We start from the raw sequence: 8754 nt of genomic DNA, 5'->3' as shown, positions 1-8754 counted from the left end.
CTATGTTATTCTTAGCAACCATGGTGTGTGCAAAGTAATTGGTGTAAGCAAATATCCGTCGCCAAACCAATCATCAACAACAGCATTATATATATAATCTCCATACTTGTCTTTACAATCAGATCAGAAATACATAATTCAGAACAGTTATGTCCTTAGCATCCGTCTTGGTAATGTTTGATTATGTTTTATTTATGAATTAATTATTGTCATATTTAAAGAAACAAACAACCTGTCCATAACGTTTTTCATCTTTTGTTTAGTACTGTAATACATTAAATCAAATGTTTGTTTTGTTCTGAACTCAATTAACACTAATATCATTCCTTATTCAAAGCAAAAATTTAAAAGAAGGTAACCAGGCAGTTATCAATACTACCTTATTCGATTAGTTCTAGAATAATTGAATTTTAATTTATAATATTATTTTCTATAAGCTCGACAAACTTGAAGTTTTCATAGAACAATCAGTAGTTGCTTTAATCAATACATAGTTTTATTTAAATAATATACGTGCCTGCAATTTTTGCTAACAACACATCATAGTTATTGTATCAACAGAACCCTTGACTGATACACGATACTTATACATAGTGTTTATTTCTCTTCAAATGTCTTTGAAAAGTAAGACACATGTAGGTTCATTTACTCGTACTTGTGCTTTTGTGTGACGATTTGTTTCGACAACACGTTTCAATGAATGCCACGTCTGCTTGCAATAAATGATAAATAAATGATACTCAAAACGATGGATTTAATTGTTAATGATAAATTCCTTATTTGCTTTTGTAGTTTGGAACGTTTGCCTAGTACCGTTATCGTAGATAAAGCAATCTGCAAATGTTCTTATCAAATGGAAACTATATTTAAAACATATTGTCCCATATTGCAGATAATAAATTGATAATATGAATGTTCTTAAATGTTTGCCTTCTGTAAATTGGTTAAACTTCGTAGTTTTATATCGTATTGAAATCAATGTTAACTAATAGCATAAGACAGTGTAGGATATAAATAGCTCTTTACTTAAAAACGTATTGTATCACTTAAATGGTAGAACTTGTGTCTACACACACGCCACATTTAGCTACTTTGCAAAGGTCTCTACACTCATACTTTCCATCAGTAGAAGAGCAAGTGTTGTCTTAACAACCCAGACTACATGGTATTGTACAGTCTTCCCCATACCGATTTGTGATACAGTTTTCACATTGTTCAGCACTATAATATTCACAACAGGTGTATGATCCATCGGTTTGACTTTAAATGTTTACTTCACAACCTCGGCTACATTGCATTGAGCAATTTGATCCATAAGTAAACTATAAAGATAGTAGATATTACCCCAATTTAACACAGACATGAGACTTTTTCCTCATAACCGCGCAGTGAATGTTTACTACTAAAATTGATAATCGAAACCAATGATTTAGCTGTGAAGAAAAGGAAGTAAATAATCTGAAATACCGAATATCTGACATACGCTCCCCGGTGGTTTGATAGAGTAATATTATATACGGCGGTAAGATTTAGTCGTTTAGCATTGTCAAAAACAGGCGGTTTTGCAATTACAAACTGCATGCAGTCTTAATTTATATAACTTATCATTTCATTAAGTCAAAAACTAAGGTGTATGTTACTTGTAACCTTTAGATTACATTTGGTCTTCGCTACAAGCAAAACCTCTGATGGTCCTCCGCTAAAATGTAGTACAATGGTATGTTTCCAAAACACACACTAAACTAACGACATCCTTGAGAGAGTGTTTGCTAAAGTGGCATTAATGCTGCGTTTGAGCAAGCAAAACAACGAGACTTAAGAGTCACCTAACCCGCCCTTAAGAGACAATCTTAGCAATTTGCATACGCCCTTTTCGAGTAAGTAGGGCTAATGTTAAAACTTATCGTTCTAGTCCAATCAAATGATATATAATATTTGTTAATTATATTTCGTCATGAAATGACGGCATTCAAAGCAAGCTACACATTCAAATAATAGTTATACTTTTGATGTCATGGCGATTTAGAATGTTTAAATCGTAGTAAATTAGAGATTATTCAGCGATGTGCTAGTTACTCAACGACGAATGGGCCGAATTTCAAAGTATGAATAATTACACTTAATTTTCTGAATTCATGAGCTATCGAAAAATGTTATATATTAGTTTGTATAAACTAATTATATCTGAAAATCCACTATGGTTGTTTTCAAATCAATATAAATATAAAAGAGCTAATCATACTCTTTTCATGATATCACAAAATAATATTTTAACAATTGAACCAATTGATACGCCAGTCAACCAAATTCAAATAATGACCTGCGTCTCCTTCGTGAAGAACATGCTGATCTGAAACAAAACATTATTGGCAGTGAAGTGTCCGTTGGTAGAGACGACAGCGTACGTGTTGTTTTGTCAGATAACCACATCAGATCTCACGCTTCACTATTGCACAGCCAACTTCCAGCAAACCCTGTCCTCTCAGATTATCAATTTGCATCTAGTCTAGCTGATGCAGTTGTCTTCCAATTTGGCGAGAAGATCAACTCTCTTGAAAATAAAAACAACCAATTACGCCTAAGTTAATCATACATCAGCAGGAAACACCGCGTCCGAGTCGGATAAAGAGGCCACTGAAAATTATGTTCTCATCCTTTGCGCGAAACTTGGTATCCAAATTAATTAATGTGACATCGACCGATCTCACAGCACAGGTCCGCGTGATATTATGGTCAAGTTTGACACATACAGAAAGCAATAGCGCTCATACAAAAATCGCGCACTTGCAAAGGACAAGGACTACAGTAAAACAAGATCTTACGAGGAAGCGCTCGCGGCGTTTGTTTCTTGCCAGACAAATATTCAGTAGTTGGACACTCGATGGAACTATTTTGATTGAAATGCACTTAGTGCGTCACTTTTATTGGTGACCAGTGTACTCTCAGTGGATTGACCACTAATATCGATACTCTTAAGCCATTTTGTTGTGATGTATGTCTGCCTCGTTTTGAATGTGCATATATTGTTTACCTGTGCGTTAAGTCATTCCTCGATTTATTATAGCATATTGATTCTGTTTTTTTTTATCTTTAATCTTTTGTCAATGCTAACATTAGGTTTATTTTATACTTAAAACGCAATGTTTAATTGCTTAAAATTTATATTGAATTGTGTAATACCATTACATCAAAAGTTAATACCGACATTTTAAACTTCAAGTTATCCAACTATAATTTATGTGTTCAGGTAGTGCGTAGATGTGTGTATGTGTGTTTATATGTATGAGTGTGTCTTTGTCTTTCAATATGAATACATTATTTTTTTATATGTTTACATACATTTACAATTCATTTGTATTAATTCTTAGCTTGCTAATTGCTATGATATATAGATAGCAACCTATGCGGTACCTGTACGAATGCTTATCTTTTCTTACAAGATCGTTATAGCTAAAGCGTCTTATAACTGTGTATATGTAGTGTACTCTTATTAATTACTTAATATACTTATAATATCTCTTTTAAACAACCTCTATTTCAAATTTAAGTTATCATATGATCTTTTCAAGAGAATGAATGTTTAAATATGATATGACTTGAAGAGTTGACATTATTCGTGTATTCTTTATGTTTATTTACAAACTTACTTGTTTTTATTAATGTTATCAATTTGTGCATACGATTGTTTATTAGTTAGTGTAATTCAATGATCAATTTCTCACATGCACAGTAAATACTCTTACATGAAAATAAAAACAATTATGACAGCAATATGCTATTTCAACCTCTAGTTCACTGTTCTGTAGTGGTAAATGTTAATCGTTTACTTTTTACTTCCAACTGAACATCTATATGTTTTCGTGTGTTTTCTTCTAGTTGAAATTCCATTCTACTGGTCAATTTGTACAACTACGAGCGTATAAGTATAAAATCAATATACGTATTCGCATTCATTTTGGAATGATCGTTGGTTGTTAAATACCATCCTTCTCAAAACGTGAAATAATGTTTCACACTGCTTACTTTTGAAATGCATTTATTACTGATTGCTTTCCGTCTTTCCTTTCTCGATCACGTTTCTGTGTTCTGTGCTATATGTTGATTAGAGTCTAATCATGTCTGTTTTCTCCAGCTGAATATTAACAGTTTTAATAGACATGTCAACCGAGGAAAGTTACGGATTGTTATTGCTTGTGATATACCATTAATAATTGTAATGCCTAGGTACTGTCTCTATGCTCAATTCCATTATAGTTGACAACCTGTATTGCATTTTTAAAGTACAGAACAGTCATAGCAGCTACTCAGTTAAGTTAAATAGTTTTTGTTCTAGATAATAGCATTCACCTGCCTTTGTCTAATGGAGCTTGCTCTTATTTTCCAAGTAAAACGTACAGTAAAATGCTTGTTTTGCGAAGTAGTAATCGGGAATTTATGTTCAACGGTTAAACATCTTGGTTGTACCTTTTCTTTTATTGTCAAGTAATATTCTCCAAAAAAATGATCCTAGTTCTTTTCAAAATTATTCCACTGACAGTTCGAATGGTGAATCTTTTCTTATTCTTTCGAATTTCTTTTGTAGTGCAATCTACCTGTCCCTTATACATTTTAAAATTCAAAATCTTCTACCAAGATTGGATTTACTGACAACTGAGCTAACCTCCTATGATATACTAACCTTTCCGGAAACTTGGTTAGCTTCTGCAATCTTAGACAACCAAATTCATGTTCCTGGATTTTCGCGACCGGCCTGGCGCACATCGTTGTGGTAATTCGTATGGTGGAGTTGCCCGCTTACAAAAAAGAATATTTGAAAAAAAAAGAATCGATTCGACATTGAATAACACTGAGTGTCTTTGATAAAAAAAATAAAAATGGAGATCCACACAACCAAACGTGTTCTGCTTGGTGTCGTCTATCGCCCTCCTAGTTCTCGTAACAATAGTTATAATCGTATTGAAAACTCGATTGGCTTGGCGAAAGAAGGCGGTATTGATGATATTATTGTAACTGTTCATTTCAATCTCAACATTCTAGTTGATAATTCAGGGCGTAAAATTTATTTTCTGTCACAGATTGTTTGGACCGAGCCAACACATTTTATTTAGCATTCATCACTAATTATAAATTTCTTGTTTCTTTCTTATTGGAATCCCGGGCATATAAATTCTCTATCGACCTCTTCTTGCAAAGCCTTTACTACGGTTGATGGTAGTTTAAGTATAGTATATTACAATGTGTAGAGTGTTTACAGCAAAATGGACATTTTTGTATGCTTACTCTCAGTGTATGCTGAGTAAAACATGGCTCACGCCTAAAATTGATTTTTTGAGTTTATTTTTCCTCCACCTTTTACTCCTTTTAGAAAGGACAGACCTACTAACCCGCCTAATGGTGTCATTGTCTTTATTAAATCTGACATATTTTTGTTTTAGAGCCTTGGATCATGAACTAACGTTAATGATGTAGATTGTATTTTGCTCGAATAACGCAGAAAAACTAAATGTCTTCTGATGGGTACTTTTTTTACAGAACCCCTAATTTCACTTCTTATGTAATTGAATCCATTACCAACACAATATTGCTAGCGGTTGATACTGGTATTAAAGACAAAGTCATTTTATGAGATTTGCCCTTGAATTTAATAAATCATTTTTTTGTTATTGGACAAAAGATTGTGTCCGAATGTCAAGAATTCAATATCTCACAAGTCATCGGTGGCGCTTTTCATTTAAACGAAAGCTCAGACTCTGCTTTCTTAGATCATCAGATATTGTTTAAAATATGTTGTTAGAGAACCATTTCTGGACCAGTTGGCTCGTTTATCACTGTCGTTTGTATTGCAAATTAAAATTTAACAAAACGGTCGGATCAACATAAAAACGAAGTATGAAAACTTTAACTAGGGGACTTTATCGATCTACGATCGGTTTTTGTTATCCTTTGAATGGAATAAATGCTATTACACAATCATCGATATTTCCTTAATCAAATTATGATAGTTTGCGAAATATTTATACTGTCAAAGGTTATATCGTTCGCACTCAGATTTAAATGAAACTCGTAAATAACTCGGTCAAAGACGAAGAGCATATAAAAAAAACAGACGCTTGAGCAATAAACACCACTGGCGAACTAAAAGGACGATATACATGCCAACTAATAATAAGAGCTACCATGTAAACTTATTATGAAAAACTTGCTTCCATACTTTGGTACATACATATTGGGAATGACAATAACGAATCACAATTTAACTTCTGTTTTCATTTAATGAGTGCAGTTAATGTGAAATTCATATTAACATCAATTTGGGGTGCAACCATTGGAATACACAATGCATATATTCGCCAGATATAACCATGTTGCGGTGAACAACATTAAAGGTTTAATAAATATTGGTTTAATTCTGAAATTTACAAGCTCGATATCATCAAAGGATAAACTTTGGAAAACAAGAGATGTAAACAAAATCGCATTGTCACTGAACAGAAAGCTTTGTGTAAAAGGAAGCGAAAAAGAAAAACGTTATGTACTAATATTGTTTTGTGCGGTATGTTTCAAGGAAGTAAAATAACAAACTTGTATTGCAAACATCCATTGAGGCAAAGTAAAAGATAGGTTTTTTGCCGCATTTGTGTCTATGTTTTTAAATATTTGCAAAAACAAACCAGGACAGGATAGTTGGGACTTAAGTTTGAAACTGTTTGAATTATTAAAAAGACCTAGAATCATATAACTATTATGATAAAGTTACGGCTGAGAAACGAGTTTGTGCTACAAAATCTCTATTATCTCTGTCTCTTTTATGTCTATTGTGTTTTTACCAGCAGTAGAATAACACTTTAGCAATGAATTAAAGTATAGCTCGACAAATGTCCATTATTTTCGAATACTGCGGATTTAATTATATATTTCCGTATTATCCCCCGTCTGAAAACAATGAAAGAGTCCAATTTTTTATGATAATGAGATTTGTCCTGCTCCAGTCTTGCGGCTAGATGACATGCATGTCCTAGTACAGGAGTACAACTGTGTACGAGGCTTTAAAAGACACTTACTTTATGAACAATGACAATGGTGAAATACGTTTATAAGTTGATGTACTTCTGAAACTCGCGGACAAAAGAAACGCCTCATGTATATATTGTAATAAAACCAATATGTCACAAAACAAATGTGGAAACCTAAGACATATCCCCATAATTTGTCTATGTCTGAACGAACAGGTGGCTTTTTCTTACATTTTTTTACCGTTTAATTGGTTATCCGTGCACGTGTACGTCGGGGTTTGAGCCCGTGATTAAATCCTCAAAGAATGTGTGGTTTAAAGCACTTACTGTGTTTTATAAACGATGTACAGGTTAGCAGAATTAAAAATGCCACGTTAACATTTGGAAAATCGGAGTAGGATCTTAGACCAACTCCATGCTGGTGTTTTTTTCGGTCTATTTTCACAACTCGGTTTAATGTGAGTATATCGACTTTTTGGCGTCAGACGTTGTTAGACGATTTAGGGATACTAGGACGGTAACATTACCGACCGCGCTCAGGCGCACCGAGGCTTACAATGTTATTTGCGCGAACGCATTTTGGCGACACAAGCAAGAGTTGACCGCTGTCGGGATCGTCGGATCTCTCGTGGTTGGCCGGTATATCGAAGGACTGTGTCTAGACGTCTCAGAGACTATCAAAATTCGCTGCTATCGCATTTATCAAGGAACTATTCTTTCCGAAAGTCATCGAAAAGCAACGCGTCACTGGCCTCAGAATCATCCTTGAAGGCGTAATTGAAACCAATTTGTGTTCAGTGATGAATAATGCTTTAACTTGTTCCATAATAATGGCCGAGCGCGAGTATATCTTCGACGTGGGGAACGATTCAACAGGAAAGTCATTCTGAAAACTGATCGATACGGATGGTGGAGTAAAATGGTATTGGGTGCCATAAACCATAGTTGTTGGTCAGAACTCATTTGAACTTGAGGGAAATTTGACCGCCAGACGATATATTGATGAAGTATTGCGGCCCGTTATTATGTCAATGGTGTGACGTCAACGTCTCACCTTTCAGCACGACATTGCCCGTCCACAAATGATAAGAATCACAATGGGCATTTATACTCTACAATGGCCCTCAAAGTCAACGGATTTAAACCATATTGAACATGTTTGAGATGTATTAGGACATCGTTTGTGACGATGTCACCCATCCCCACAGACACGTTATGCGATTGAGAGAGAAATTTGCTCTTGTACCGTGGCAGGTGGTGCGACGTTTGCGTCGATCAATGCCGTCATGGGTACTAATGTATCCAAAGAGGGGTTGGGCTTACTCATTATTAAAGTTTATGAGAAACTTAACCCCTCCTCCGTTCCGACGTCTTTTACCAACCAAACGTTGCTGTTTAACCAAATCGAATACATTGTGAATATACTCGTTGATATATTTCGTTCCTATGAAATTGGAATTATAAGAATATACAACTTACAATGTCTTATTTTTAACTTTTTACTAAGATGAGGCGTTCTTTCTTTCTCGAGTTCACATTTGCATGATTGGTATTTTGGTTTGAAAACATTTTAGAGGAAATGATTCGTGTAAAATCGGCACTTTGAACAACGGCTGCGTCAATTACGTAACTTGTACAATGGACATCGCATCCCTTACTGTACACGCCAATAAATCAACTCAATCAAGGGTGTTAATGTGATGTAGCGTTTTCACAAAATACTGCCTTTAAAAAAGAATCT

The sequence above is a fragment of the Mya arenaria genome, chromosome 10 (assembly GCF_026914265.1).
Source record: "Mya arenaria isolate MELC-2E11 chromosome 10, ASM2691426v1".
NCBI classification, from domain to species: Eukaryota; Metazoa; Mollusca; class Bivalvia; order Myida; family Myidae; genus Mya; species Mya arenaria.
The sequence above is the reverse complement of the archived record's forward strand: the minus strand, read 5'-3'. Positions refer to the sequence as shown.